This window comes from Oryzias latipes, chromosome 20 (assembly GCF_053564925.1).
Source record: "Oryzias latipes strain Hd-rR chromosome 20, Olatipes_Hd-rR_3.1".
NCBI classification, from domain to species: Eukaryota; Metazoa; Chordata; class Actinopteri; order Beloniformes; family Adrianichthyidae; genus Oryzias; species Oryzias latipes.
The window spans coordinates 1,022,501-1,037,627 of NC_136256.1; the positions used below are offsets into that span (position 1 = coordinate 1,022,501).

The 15,127-nt window shown below is 46.0% G+C and overlaps 2 long non-coding RNA genes across 9 annotated transcripts; one reads left to right on the top strand and one right to left on the bottom strand.

Annotated features, from left to right (window-relative positions):
- The first annotated feature begins 847 nt into the window (after nt 1-847).
- On the top strand, nt 848-14,312 carry LOC144988145 (uncharacterized). Of its 2 annotated transcripts, XR_013651967.1 has the most exons (3): nt 848-1,254; nt 13,922-14,018; nt 14,145-14,312. It is a non-coding gene; the product is annotated as an uncharacterized LOC144988145 (long non-coding RNA). The 2 variants fall into 2 exon arrangements; XR_013651966.1 differs by lacking the exon at nt 848-1,254 and having other exon boundaries at nt 11,920-14,018.
- Nucleotides 2,858-10,135, bottom strand: LOC105353819 (uncharacterized). Of its 7 annotated transcripts, none has more exons than XR_013651960.1 (4): nt 9,962-10,135; nt 4,955-5,391; nt 4,675-4,811; nt 2,858-4,597 (listed from the first exon to the last, which is right to left on the bottom strand). It is a non-coding gene; the product is annotated as an uncharacterized LOC105353819 (long non-coding RNA). The 7 variants fall into 7 exon arrangements; XR_908544.4 differs by having other exon boundaries at nt 4,955-5,082; nt 9,962-10,125; XR_013651959.1 differs by lacking the exon at nt 9,962-10,135 and adding an exon at nt 5,513-5,713.
- Nucleotides 14,313-15,127: the final 815 nt, after the last annotated feature.

Sequence of the window (15,127 nt, forward strand, 5' to 3'; positions counted from 1 at the left end):
GCATTTCTATTTCTACATTAGTCGTAGGTTTTGTTTTTAGGGGAATTTGCAGTAAGCAGGTCCTGTGTGGCCCTCCGTTCTACTCAGACCCCATGAAACAGCCCCCCTCCTCAGAGAGGTTGCTGCTCCCTGCTATGCAGAAAACTTTGGGGGCATTTATCCTGCATATTGTAATGAAATACTTGGCGGGAGCAGCGGTTGTCTGGGTTCTGTGACCTTCTCTGACAGAAGTCCAGCGCTAAGCAGAGCCGCCTCCTCACCTGGCGGAGGTGTGACTCGGCCGTCAGCTGCTGTCTGTCAGCGCGGGGAACTTTCTGGAGACCAAGCTTTGTCTTCCTCTCTTCATCCTGCTTGACCTTTGTGCTGAAAAGCTGGATGCTGAGAGGCTTCGTGAAAAGCAGCCTCCCTGTGAACGAGAAGACAGGAAGTAAACGTCTCCTGTTCAGCGGAGTGAGAGGAAGAGGCGATCAGAAGGAGGAAGATGAGTTGACGAGTTCACTCATGCAGGGAAGCAGCTTCACGCCGTGCTGCAGATTTGTTACAGGAACATGTGGATGAACATGAACTCAGCAGCGTTTTCACGCTCCGACGCTTTGCTCAAGTAAATGATGAAGATGATTAAAATGATGATGATGAGGGTGGCAGTGACTTTGACAGTGCTGTGACATCCGTGTCCAGAAGAGGGAGCTCCAGCATCACATTCACAGATGAGCTTAGCATTTAGCTGTCTGCTTTGAAATGAAACTGATAAACACGCTTCAAGTGTGTGCACGTGAGTGTGCACGTGAGTGTGCATGTGGGGAAAACGCTGCATACCGGGTTGTCTTTGTGTGTGAGTGGGGGAAGGGGAGTTGGCTTTAATCCCTCTGCAGCCATCACAGTTTCCATGACACCAATGAGCACAACCATTTCTGAGTCCAGTTCACTTCAGACCACGTGCGCTTCTGTGTACGTGCACGGTTTTAATTAGCTCAAACACAAAGCCAGGTTTGGGAATTTGGCTTTTTTCCTTCAGAGCTGAAAAAGGTGAATTCCGAACGACAGTGACGGTGAGAGGAAGTAGCTGCTTCCTCAGCCGGACCTTGGAGACGTTTCCAGAACCAGAATCCTCCTGAACCAGGAAGCTCCTCCGCCGTCTTTTCAAAACCCTCTGCAGAGTTCAAACAGAGAAGAGGCGGCGCACATCGTGTGGCCACCATTTAACAACTCCCTCATATTCTGAGGACTAAAGACTGAACATGTAAAGCCCTACAGGTAAGAAGAATTCCATAATGACGTGTGGATGTGGAAGTCAGTGTGCATGCGGGGTAATAAACCTTCGGTTCGATCCCCGCTCCCCCCAGTCAGCTGTTGTTGTGTCCTTGGGTAAGACCCCCCCCCCCGCCTGCCTCCAGTGCAGCTCCACTGGTTTGTGAATGTGCATGAATGTCCTGGTGATGGTCAGAGGGGGGCGCCTCTGTCAGTCTGCCCCAGGCCAGCTGTGGGTCAAAGGTCACCATCACCAGGTATGAATGAATAATGGACACATTGGAAGAACTTTTGAGCGTCTGGAACAGACCAGATAAATCTAAACCATTAATATTATAATTACCATCAGCTGGCTACGGTGGCCATTTTGGTCCAGTTGTTCCGGGCTCTCCGGCAGATTTGGCCCTGTGTTCCTGTTCAGACTCAGGAAAACTCAGAGTGAATCCAAACTTCAGTCTGACTGGAAACAAACTGAGACCACCTCCAAAGAGAGAGAGAGAGAGAGAGAGAGAGAGTGGTTCTTGTTCCAGATTATCGGGGGACACAAACTCTGGTTCCCTTTAGGCAGACCGCATGTGTCCAGTCTGAATACAGCCTTCAGAACAGCAAACAGATGCTGAGCTCTGACTCTTTACTGTAATGAAACAACTTTTTGTGTTGGAGAACAGGAGCTGCCGGCCCCAGAGGGGGAGGAGCTTGTGTGGTTCAGAGTGAAATCTGATACAACCAACCCAGTTAAAGTCATGTTAGCTCATCAGTGATTTAATGTCATTTCACAAATACAGAATGTAAAGAAACATTACATAGACGCTTCCCCAGCAGTAACACGTGTGTGTGAGGTTTAGGGTTCAGCTCAGATGTATAAGTTCTGCTTTGCCACAAACTGCTATTTGAACTGGTGTAATCCCTCCTGTGGGACCCCATGGTCGCTATAAGTAGTTCTAACATAACAGCAGAAACATTCCTATATTTTATGGTAAAGTCCTAAGCCGATCATGTTTTGATCTATTATTACATTTTAATTGTGGTTATGCAGTTTTTAGCCATAATTTAAAAACCTGTATCATTTTCTAGGACATAGTTTCTGCAGAGCAGCAGGAGTTCATCAGAAAGTCGCCTCTGAGTTGTGGGCGGGGCTGAAGTAAGCCCTTTGTTTTCTCCCTCTAGCCCCCCACACCCCAACCTAACATTGGCGGTGCAGCTAAGCACACAGAGATTCAAAGCCGCTTGTGTTGGACACATTCTACTGTTACAATGAGGGCTTATGACTCTGCTGACACACTGGGTGTAGATTTGTATAAACCCTGTTTGTACTTGAGGCTAAACTTTACTCATTGAAACTATGTTTGCATGCATCTCCTGCTGGACCAATCAGGAAAAAGGAGAGAGTGGGATGTTGGAGATAAGGGATGAGGCTACAAAAGAAATGGAGAAAACAAGAAGCCAGAAGATGAAGAAGAACAAAAGAGGGAAGAATCCCATAGCAACATGTTGCTGGACATTTATCATCATTCTGTCAGGGGTAGAGGTTAGTCAAAAGGGGCGGGGCCTGTCCACAGACACACTCCTCTATTACAAACATACATGTTAGCTCCAAAAATCATTGCAATTCAGTTCAATTCCATTTTATTTATATAGGCCAATGTCACAACACAGTTATCTCAACGGGCTTCACCACCAATAAAACACAGAATCATTCATGAAATATGAACAACAGCTAACTGCTGAACTAAACTAGACATAACCTGGACATTCCTGCCCTTATCAGCATGATAATGCCTTAGACTTCAAAGGGTTCATGTGAGAAACCCCCCCCAAACCGTCATTAAACCTCCACAGGCTGCTCCTGTGCATTGGAGTCTGTCCTCCATCACCAGACAGTAACGTGGATTCAAATGATGCTTCCTGAAGCTGAACAGCTTCCTGTTCTCCAGCTGTGCTGGGCCTCCAGACACCAAGTTCTTCTGCTGCTTGTTGGAGTCCTGTGGTCATTCTGCAGCCAGCGACACTTTGGTTTGGGTTTGCTTCATTCTGGCTTCAAAAGGCAGCCCCGGTTCTTTGCTGGACTCGGTGCTCTTTGAGGACAAAGATAAGAAGTTCAAACATTTTCCCACGCGGCTGTGTGCTGCCGAACAGATAACACAGCTGTCCTTTCTGCACATGCATACGCTCACACGCCTGGATTAGCTGCTGCACCTGCTGTTCTCAGTCAGCCTTCATGCTTTTACAAACAAATCCCTCTGTTTTAGGTCAAATCTTTCATTCCTACATTGTACATTGCACACATGGGGGGGGGGGGGGGGTTCTAACTGTCTGGCCACCTCAATGAAAAGACTTTCTTTCTGTTTGCTGTCTGCTGCAGAACATGAAAGAAGATGGAAAACAGCGTGAGGATGCCATCAGTTCTTTTTCTTTGTTGGAGTGTAATTTCTCTGAAAAGGCGGGGCTGTTTCATTCTCCACTGTGACACGTTAGCAATTATCATCCCTCCATCTTTTTAATGGAACTAACATTTGGTTGGCCCATTATCAGACTGACAGAGGGTCCACCCATCCTTTCACTGCCTCTGAAAGTCTACATTTATGAACAAAATGACTACCTGTGGGGTTTCATTGGTTTAGGATTTCTATGTTATTGTGAAATGACCCCCCCCCCCCCCCTGTTTTTGTTAGCCCCTCCTGTTTGCAGCCATTTTTCCTAGTTTGAGCCCTGGATCACTCCTCTGAATTCTGAGTAAACTGAGTAAATGTAGTGATGCCATTCCTGCCATACATAGCAACGGCTGACGCTGCTCACTAAACCCAAAGAAACAGGGTTCTGTCCTGGTGCTGAAGAACTGTAGAAGCTACCAAGATGAATGTTTGAAATGCTTTAATGGTAGAGGCTAAAAGAGCTTTAGAAAGTCCACACTGTCCTGAGTGATGGGATGCCTGATGATGATGATGATGATGGGATGCCTGATGATGATGATGGGATGCCTGATGATGAGGATGGGATGCCTGATGATGATGATGGGATGCCCCTGTGCTTTAGCATAAGTAAAACATGTGATGGATTGTAGGACTGGTGTCAGACGGCTTTCAGTACGAAGCATTTTTGTTCTGTGAGCAGCTGCTCTCACCAGGTTGGACCTGATCCTGATCTTCATCAGTCTGCGTGTGCTCTACTGTAGTGATTGGCTCTGCTAAATCAGTGTAGTCCTGGGCCTAGAATGATGTCTGATGACTTTTAGGATGTCATCTGCTCCTTCAGCAGAAAAGAACTTTGTTCCTGCAGACATCATGGACTCTCTCTTCATGGTTGACGCTCATGCCTCTTGATGTTTGTAAATGATGCTTGTTGATGATCACTGCTGTGAAGAAGATGGAGAGAACAATGCAGACGCTGGTGTGGACAAAGTTGAGTAAACTGAACTGTGTAATTCACCCTTTGACTGGGTCACCCTCTCCTTCCAACCAGTCTGCAGGCAGATTTAGAAAGGACAGTATCCAGGTAGGGAGTTTGACTCTGATCAAGGGCGACAGGGCGGCAGGGCTTTCATGGACGCTCTCAGCAGAGGAAATCTGCAAAATGATCAACGGAAAATGTAAATGTTTGCTGGTATTCTCATCTTTCTGTACTCACAGCTCAGCCCTGATTGAGTCCAGAAGGCGGTAACTAAGTGCTGGGATTGCTCATGGTTTCTCTTCAACCTTTAGGCGTTTACCTTCACTCTGGAACCTTTGGTCCTCCTTGGCTCACACTGGAGTTTGTCTGCAGGCACTAACGCCATTAAAAGTCTGATGCAGATCCAATTATCTGCGTCTGATCTGCTTGGAAGTCTCTGTCTCCTTGCTGCTCAAATGAAAGGAGAAAGGATGGAAAGTTCATTTGTAGTATGAATGAAAAACGGCCTGCAGAAAGTCTGTTTGAAAGTCTGCAAACCATTTTAAAATCTGCAAACATTTCTTACACATGCTCACCTGTTGTTACAATATGGACAAATTAGTCATGCAAAAACAGATTTTGTCTGCATTTTCAGCTTTTTTTTTTTACAAAATACTTTTGAAACAAAAAGAACTCCACAACCCCCCCAAAGTGCACAGCTGTTGGAGCTGCAGGGTGTTTCCAGGAGGTTTGGTCTGCCTCAGCCTTTGGTTCTCCCTGAAAGTGCCAAGCAAAGCAATAAGGATGAAGGTTTGGAAGTCATCAGAATTCGACTGTCGCGATGTGAAAACCCCCTGATGAAAGAAGGGTTGTGCGTCTTTGTCTCACTGAAACACACCTGACTGCTGCTCATGAGGAATGTTGTGAAGCAACACGACCTCTGAGATCATCGCCGCCACAGAGGAAGAAAGCACGGCCGTCTGCACGGTCATGCCGCTGGTTTCTGGTCATTACTTCCTGGGGGGGGGGGGCACTCTCAGCTCCTCAATGGTGCAGGAGAAGGTTGAAGGCCTAAGAGGCAGAGTCATGCCCCCCCCCCCCCCCCCCCGTCTCATTTTCCACCCACGCCTTTTCCCTAAAGCTCCCCTGCTGAACAGCAGAGGCAATATTTTGTGACAGAATCTCTCAGACTATTAGGCACCCAGAGGGTCTTCTGGGAGATCCCACTCACTTACTACCCCCCACCCCCACCAACCCTACCACCCCCTCTCCTGGCAACACAGCTGTTATCAGTGGGAGACAAACACTCACTCTGAAAAGAGGTCCCTTATGCTGTTCAACAGTCACACCACAAACACACATTTTACTCTCACACAGACACACATCCACTTTCTCACACACACTCCAGCACACACACACACACACTAACACTTACACAGACGCACACCCACATACGCAGAATGTAAAAGTTTAGTAAATGAAAATTAAACATTTATTCAAACTTTTCTAACATTTGTTGCATTTTTATCACCTTTATGTAAAAACACCACAGATTTTGACTGAATGTGTCATTTAAGCCTTTTGTATCAGAGCTTTAGCTCCAATGTTTCCAATCTTTAGACTACTGTAACTCATCAATCATTTATGGAATTAATGTAATCCATCCTTCCATCCATCATCCATCCATCCATCCATCCATCCATCCATCCATCCATCCAGCCATCCATCCATCATCCATCCATCCATCCATCCATCATCCATCCAGCCATCATCCATCCATCCTTCCATCCATCATCCATCCATCCATCCATCATCCATCCAGCCATCCATCCATCATCCATCCATCATCCATCCATCCATCCATCCATCATCCATCCAGCCATCATCCATCCATCCATCCATCCATCCATCCATCCATCCATCCATCATCCATCCAGCCATCATCCATCCATCCATCCATCCATCCATCCATCCATCCATCCATCCATCCATCCATCCATCATCCATCCAGCCATCATCCATCCATCATCCATCCATCATCCATCCTTCCATCCATCCATCCTTCCATCCATCCATCATCCATCCATCCATCCATCCATCCATCCATCCATCCATCCATCCATCCATCCATCCATCCATCATCCATCCATCCATCATCCATCATCCATCCATCCATCATCCATCCATCCATCCATCCATCATCCATCCATCCATCATCCATCATCCATCCATCCATCATCCATCCATCCATCCATCCATGCATCCATCCATCATCCATCCATCCATCATCCATCATCCATCCATCCATCCATCCATCATCCAGCCATCCATCCATCCATCCATCCATCCATCATCCATCCATTTATCCATCATCCATCCAACCATCCATCCATCCATCCATCCATCCATCCATCCATCATCCATCCATCCATCCATCCATCCATCCATCCATCATCCATCCATCCATCCATCCATCCATCATCCAGCCATCCATCCATCCATCCATCCATCCATCCATCATCCATCCATCCATCCATCCATCCATCCATCCATCATCCATCCATCCATCATCCATCATCCATCCATCCATCATCCATCCATCCATCCATCCATCCATCCATCCATCCATCCATCCATCCATCCATCCATCATCCATCCATCATCCATCCATCCATCATCCATCCATCCATCCATCATCCATCCATTTATCCATCATCCATCCATTTATCCATCATCCATCCAACCATCCATCCATCATCCATCCATCCATCATCCATCCATCCATCCATCCATCATCCATCCATCCATACATCCATCCATACATCCATCATCCATCCATCCATCCATCCATCATCCATCCATCCATGCATCCATCATCCATCCATCCATCCATCCATCCATCCATCCATCCATCATCCATCTTTCCATCCATCCATCCTTCCATCCATCCATCCATCCATCCATCCATCCATCCATCCATCCATCATCCATCCATCCATCCATCCATCATCCACCAATCAACCTTGGTGGATGGAGTGTCTGACTGAAAAGGACTTTGAGGTGAAACTGTCGCGTCCACAGAGTTCTCCTGTCACGAGGTCCATGAGCTGCTGCTCTCATCTGCATCCAGCACAGCAACGTAGAAGGCAGCTCTTTCTTCCACAGCCGACCCCCCCTGACTCCCTGTAGCCTTCAGATGGATCAATGAGAGCTAATGAGAGGGACAACAATGCCTTCAGCCTGATAGCATGCATCAGTCACCCAGCAGGAAGTGCTCTTCATTGTTGTTTCTTCCCACCATCAGACCAGCTCAGTGGCCTTGTGGAAGAGTGTCCAGCCTGTGACTGGAAGGATCGTAGGTTCAACCCCTGGCCGAGTCATCCCAAAGACTTTAAAATGGGACCCAATGCTTGTTGTATTGGGGGGTTAAATCCACCAAGTGTGGCTGTGTCTGCAGCTCACTGCTCCCCCAGGGGATGGGTCAAATGCAGAGAACAAATTTCACACACCTAGGTGTGTGACAGAAAGTGTGATTTAAGTTAATTTAATCAGAGAAGGATTGGATCTGTGTCTGCATCGCAACATTCATATAAACAGCCCCAAATCCAACATGCCAGTCAAAATCCTTTACAATTCCAACTCTATTTGATCCTTCCAAGTTGAATCGGCATAATTTGTATTACAGGAAATCAAAACTGTTGTTTGGAAATCAACACACTTTCAGAGAATTCCTTGGGAATCTTGTCTGGTCTGAATAAATACTAATGAAAGAGAAAGAAACTTGCTAAGAAAAATGAATTGTCCTCCTGTAAGACCAGCTTGTCTCTCATTTGTCTGTGTGTGTTTGTCGTTGTTTGACCTCTGACCCTGCCTGCTTACAGCGGATAGTCTCCCTTACAGATGCTGGTTCTTTTCAGGTGAGTGCTGCTGTGCTGCTGTGGTGTCAGACGGCTTGGTTTGGTCCCTGTTTGTGTTGGATTATCAAAGCCTTGAGTGGAATCTGACCTTCCTGCATCTGGCCTTTGTGTTACACCAACATCACAAGTTTGTACAGACTGTCTTCAGTTCTTTGGAAGGACACCACAGAGAAATTAAGACTCAATGTAGCGATATGCAGAAAATATTCAACAGATTACATAAAGGAAAATAAAAGTAAAATGAGGTAAAACACCAATCTGTGAAAGGGATTCAGTAAGTTCAGAAACACATGGATGAATTGAGATTTATACTAAAACATATCATTTTCTACAGTTTTATCCCTTTTGGGGTCACAGGGATGCTGGAGCCTATCCTGGCCACTTGTGGGCAAAGGCAGGGGACACTGTTTGTCAGTCTGTGACAGGGCTGTAATCACACACACATTCATTCTCACAGTCACACCTGGGGACAATTTAAAGGCACCGATGAACCTATGAAGCATGCTTTTGGATGGTGGGAGGAAGCCGGAGAGCCCTGAGAGAACCCACATGTGAACGGGGAGAACATGCTAACTCCACATAGAAAGGCCCCCCCATTGATGCACTGTTTCAGGTCCCCCAGCTGGGACTTGAACCAGGGGCCTTCTTGCTGTGAGGCAAGAGCGCTAACCACTGCACCACCTGCAGCTCAACTAACACATATGAATGTGATATATTGTTGGCACATTATACATTTTTGACTGTTTATATGAGTTTAAAACTATAAGTCTGGGGAATTCCAACCCCCCAGTCCAGTATTTCCAGGCTGACATAGGGGGTAGCGAGCAGAGCGTGCACATGTGTACTGCTCCATTTGTGACAAATCACCTGCTTCCAATAAATAGGAAACAGAAGGCTCCATTCAGGGTTCACCCAAAGGTCTGCCGCGTCCTGCAGCAGCAGCCATGCATTTATTCTAAAATGGCTGCTGGTTATTTGTGCATTACAGTCTGTTTTGAGTGATACCGTTTTCCGTTTAATGTGCAGGAGGCGGGAGGCAGCAAAGCATCCGTCACCAGCTCCTAAAAGTCACGGGCTGAAAAATGACAGAGCGCTCCTAGAACATTGTTCAAACCCGGCAAAAAGGCCAACTCCTCCCATAACTGCTCTATAAAAACACACAGCTGCTAACCGGCCGCTGCGCCTGAGCCAGGAATTAGATGGTTAGACAAACAGCGTTCATTGGAGAGCTGACATTTCGGCAAACGGAGAAAATTGTAAAAATAAGGGCACCGAGGCTCCAGTAAAAGGCCACGCAGTAAAATTAAGCATTTGTTTGCTCGCCAAACAAATGCTTAATTTTCCTTTTAGAGGCTCCATGAAAATGAATAGAGGTCAGCATGCACAGCACCCCCCGGCAACGTTTCCACCTCGCCTGCTCCAATATTTACCTGAGATGCCTTAAAGGAAGCAGTCTGAAGACAGGAGATGGTGCTGGCTGCTCCGGTGCCACAGGAATCCAGTTCCTTCTTTTCTCCTCAGGGACCAATAAAGAATTCAGGAAGGTTGCTTGAACCTGAAAGCAGCTGGAAGCTGTGTGTTTCTGCAAGTCAGAGCAATGCATGCTTCAAAGCAAAGCTGATTGGCTCAGGAGCGCTGAGCTGTCACTCAGACAGCTGCAGGCCTGTGGCAAACGCCCTATCAAGACCCCACCCACACCCCCCACCCGGCATGCTTGCTGAGCATGCAGGCAAAAAGGCGGCAAAGCAGAGCGGGTGAACTCCCGTGTTTGTGTTCACCTCCAAGGTCTTTCTGCACAGAAGCACCGCCTCACCTGAAACAGTCGTCTGAGTAATTGTTTTTTTTATCATAATGATGTTGTAGAAGATGAAGACGTCTATGTTCCAGTTCCAACGTTAGCAGGGTTAGAAAGAATCAGACGGACGAATGAGAACGTTTTCCAAACTAGAGTCAGTTCTTCTAAATGAAGCCTTTACAGGGCAGGTGTCGTCAGCCAGCGACACCTGAATCACACAAAACACACAAAAGGGTTTTTGTATCGGCTTTGCAGCAATGTGAAACACATTACTCACATCAAGTGTTGCATATCAGCGCAAAGCTGCTTTTCTCCACTTCAGAATCTACGGGAATTGCGTTATTTGCATAAATGGTTGAAGAGTTACGACAGTCGATAGAAGAACTAGAGTTCTGGTGTTCACGGGTTTAAGGTTAGGAAACAGTTGAACTAATGCAGGAAAGGATCTCAATCAAATGTTGAGTGTTGATCCAAACATCTTTTACAGACAAACTCCATGAAGTCATTAAGATGCACTGCACAACCTTCCCAAACACAAATGCAGATGAACCCTTTGGTGCTTTCTTCCTTCCTCCAGAGTGTTCACCCTTCACATTTTCAGAGGTCTAAGAAAAATTTGAAACCAAAACTCAAAACAACATGGAGTGCCTGGAGCTCCTGACTCCATCTGCCTCTGCAGGAAACCAGCAGTGCAGAGAAGAACTAGAAATGCCGGCTGGTGAAGTCAGACACTGAACCGTTTCCAAACTGAAGACCACAAATAAAAAAAGACAGAAAGGAAGCGCACCAAGAAGAGGACACTCCAAGATGCCATTTCTCTCCCTGTCAGCAGTAAGGAAAGGTTTCTAACACTCATGCTGGATGACAAATGACAACTGCAGGTCGACGGATGGATGATCCCAAAATACGGAGTGAGTAGCATGAGGGGGTGGAGACAGGCTGCATCTTCCACCTGCTGCTGAGGCTCCTGTTGGGTTTCATGGAGAAACTGTTATATTTCTTCAGCTTTCAGCCCTCCAGCCAACATCAGGAAGTGGTTTTACTATGGAGCACTGATACAACAACACAATGATCTAATGACCTACAGGCTAGTTGAAGTAAATGTTGCTTGAGTTTCCACTGATGATGCTTGGTAAAGGTAGGGAGCTTTTGACTTCATGGACCCCTTCTGAACCAACACAGACATCCAACTGTAGGGCAGCCCCCCCCCCCCATAACAGTCAGAAAGTCACAACCGTGTCTGATAACAGAAGTAGCCAAGAAGTCAGTTCATAATAGAGCCACTCTGAACGTTCTGGAACTAAGAAACCCAGCAGGTTGGCTGTTCCAACAGCTATTGCTGATGAGATGTGCTCCTTACAGTTAATGTGGTGATTATGCAAATGTTCTCTCATTTGAACAATATTCACACCTGCAGTAACATTTTCAGCAATACTGCAATCAAACACACTTACCACAAAACTCAATGTAGTTATTGATCCACAGACTGTTATTTAGATGATATTTGGTCATTTATTCTGACTACTTCATGTTTTCAGAATCATTATTTGAATTATTTAAGAAATGAATGTCATATTCAAAGTAAATAAAGTAAAGTAATGTTTATTTCCATAGCACCTTTTTCAGATAGAAATCACAAAGTACTTTACGGTAGTAAAAACCCATAAAATTACAACCAGTCATCAAACACGTGTGACAGGCAGACAACATAGGGGACAATGAAAAACTAAGTAAAACCCCATGAGAGGAAAGCTCTCAGACTTACTCAGCTGAACTGCATGGAGGTGATTAACTCTGCCATATCTGACACATTTGAGTATTTTAGCTCTATTTACAGAAAAAAACAGAAACCAAGGACAGCACAGCTGATATGTGTGACAGTGAGACTCCAACAAAGAGGCTGGCGTCCTCTAATGTCTTCAGCTGGTGACGCCTCACCCCTCACTGCCCGGGGTGGAGGCTGGAACCAAATCACAGCACAGAAATGTCAGATTTGCATATCTACAAAATACATCACATGGCAGCATGAAGAGGCCTGTGACCAGTGTTTTGCATTTTCAGAAATGTTCGCGCTGCTTATCAGAGGGACCTGTTTCTATGCAACTCTCAGGAAAACAGAGGGATGAAAATACATCACCATCCCGGGTGAAAACTCAGACCAGAACCCCAAAGGAGACCCCTTTTCATGACACATAAGCTCCTGAACACTCACACCTAACACCACATGAGGCGCCAGTACTGATGCTGGACTGCACACAGGCTGAAAGTCGGCCAAGTCATTTCCCGGCATGGAGCTAAAACATGAAAACTGCTGGATCCTCCAGCCTCCAACACTGCCAGTGAGGATACTGGAGTTAGAGTAGGATTAGAAGACTGTGGTCCAACTGGCCCAGTTAGCAGAAGTACTTAATGAAGAAGTCAGTTGGCTATTTGTGCTTGGCAGTAGTCATCTTTGATGTCTTTCCACCCATCTGCTTCAATCAGACGGCACCGATGGCTCAATTACAGCTTTCAAAGGCAGAGACTCACAGTCAAAGGCCTGTCATTACTCCTACCAACAACAACCACACTCCTCCTCAACAATAGGATCTTCTTATTTAGATTTGATTAAAAGAGATTCATGAATTACCACTCAGCAAAGCTGTTGTTTGTGATTAATCAGGCAGAAACACCTAATCAGCCTGCAGAGGAAGGAGCCTGATTGGTTCTCCTCCACGTCTCACCTGACTGTTACCAGACTGAAGTCAGTGTGCTGGTGACTGGCTCCAGAGGCAGCCGCCATCCCGACACACTCCTGTTTGATGGAACTACTGAAGCGTTCAGACCACAGAGATGTGGAGGGAAATCACAGCGAGACTAAAGAAAACAGGAGCACATGAAGACAACAGAACGCCGTCGGACTGGGACCTTCCACCGGGGTGACCTAAGGGTCCTCCGTCGGTGAGGTTTCTTCAGTGACAGTGAGACACGTTAGCTGCACAGTTGCATCTGCCTCATCATCAACTGCACCACAATTGTAAAGAGTTCATGTGAGTTATAGAGAGGACCATTGGTTCCCCATCAGCTCGTCACTAATCAATAAGAAAAAATATATATATATCAATATAGAGGTAAAAACACAACTAGTGTCCCAGCAGCTTGACTGAAGTTGTGGGGGTCGGCTGCTACAGCTATGGATGCCATACTTGTGGGTTTTAAACCCCCAGCCCCCCATCTCAGGGCAAACGCTCTCCAGGCCATGGAACTGTTATCACTTTATACTAAAACGATGATGATGATGTTCTATCATTCTCACAGCATTGTCCAGAGAACTTTGTGCGATGAAGGTCAGAACATGAATGTTGGGATGGACGTAGTGATGAAAACTTTTGTCTGTGGCCTTCTGAGATGAAATGATGGGAAAATGCAGAAGACAAATAACTTTTTCTTTATTTACTTTTGCCATTAAACACAAATGTAACGTGGTGTGATCTTGCATTTCCTGCAGGCTGCTGGGTTTCTGATGAAATGCTTGTAATGGTAGTCCTTTGATCAGCTTTCCAAGGAGGAACAGATCCAGAAGGAGACTAAAAGAGTTCTACCTTCATCCCGTCAGGGTTCTTCATCCTGAGATCCTTCCTTCTCGTCTTCCTTGTCATGATCTCGCGAGACCCAAATGCTGGAACCCGGAAGAAAACTCAGAGATGTGTCAGGTAAGTAGAAATGTTTTAATTCACAGTCAGTGATTATGATGTCCCATGAAGAGCTGGAATCTTGACTTGGAGGCAAGGCAGGCTGGAGGGTTTGGCGGCAGTAACCGGATGATTTGGCTTGAACAGGATAGGAGGATTGGACGAGGAGTATGGACAGACGACAGCGACCAGAAGAGCACTCGTGGTGATCTTTCATGAGAACATGAGTCTACCAGACTATGCACCGTAGAGGAACAACGAACTGGCGTTGAATGCTGGCACTGGATCTCCTTAAGAGGCTGCAGGCTGATGAGGTGAGTGGATCCAGTTGGTCGCGTCCGGAGCAGAGCAGAGAGGGGAGGGGGAAGAGAGCTGACAGAGGCACCATGATGTTCCTCCCTTTGTTGTCAGTGCGTCATGTTGCCTTACAAACCTTTCCACAGCTTCATTGTTGGTTTGCAAAGCTCAGCACAAAGCCTTCAGAGAGTTTTATGAAACAACAGCTGTGTGTTTGCTTTTGTGAGTTTGTGCTGCTGATAGTGTAACCTTTTCTTAAAGAAACACTGAGAAGCTGTTTGTCAGTGAGTTTCATCCCTTACACTTTTAGGAACAAACATTGGTTCCCTGGAAAGAACTGTCCATCATGAGTGCTTTCAATGACATTCAGATATGCATACCTGTGTGATGATGAGAAAGATGCACAAGCAGATAAAAAAAAACAAAAAAAACAAACAAAAAAAACTCGGTGCTGGGAACATGACAGGCAGAACAAACTTGACTTATAAGTCCTGGACTTCCTGCCAACTGACACAATGTCTGTCTGTGTGTGATAAAGGCAACAGTAACTGACGTGCAGCAGCTTCTTCATTAGCTGCCTTACACTGACAGATCTTTTTAAACAAGCTCAAAGCGGCTGAGGTCGAGTAAATCAGCACAGTCACTGTTTGGACTCATCTGTCACCAGTTTCTTTTCCTATCTTTTTTTTAACTTGTTCTGTCCAACAAGTTAAAAAAGCTGAAGAGAGCTGAAGGCCTCTTGGGTTGAACATATTTTACTGTTACAACAGGGGTTATGGATCTTCTGACACACTAGGTGTATATTTGAATAAACCCCTTTTGTAATTTAGGCT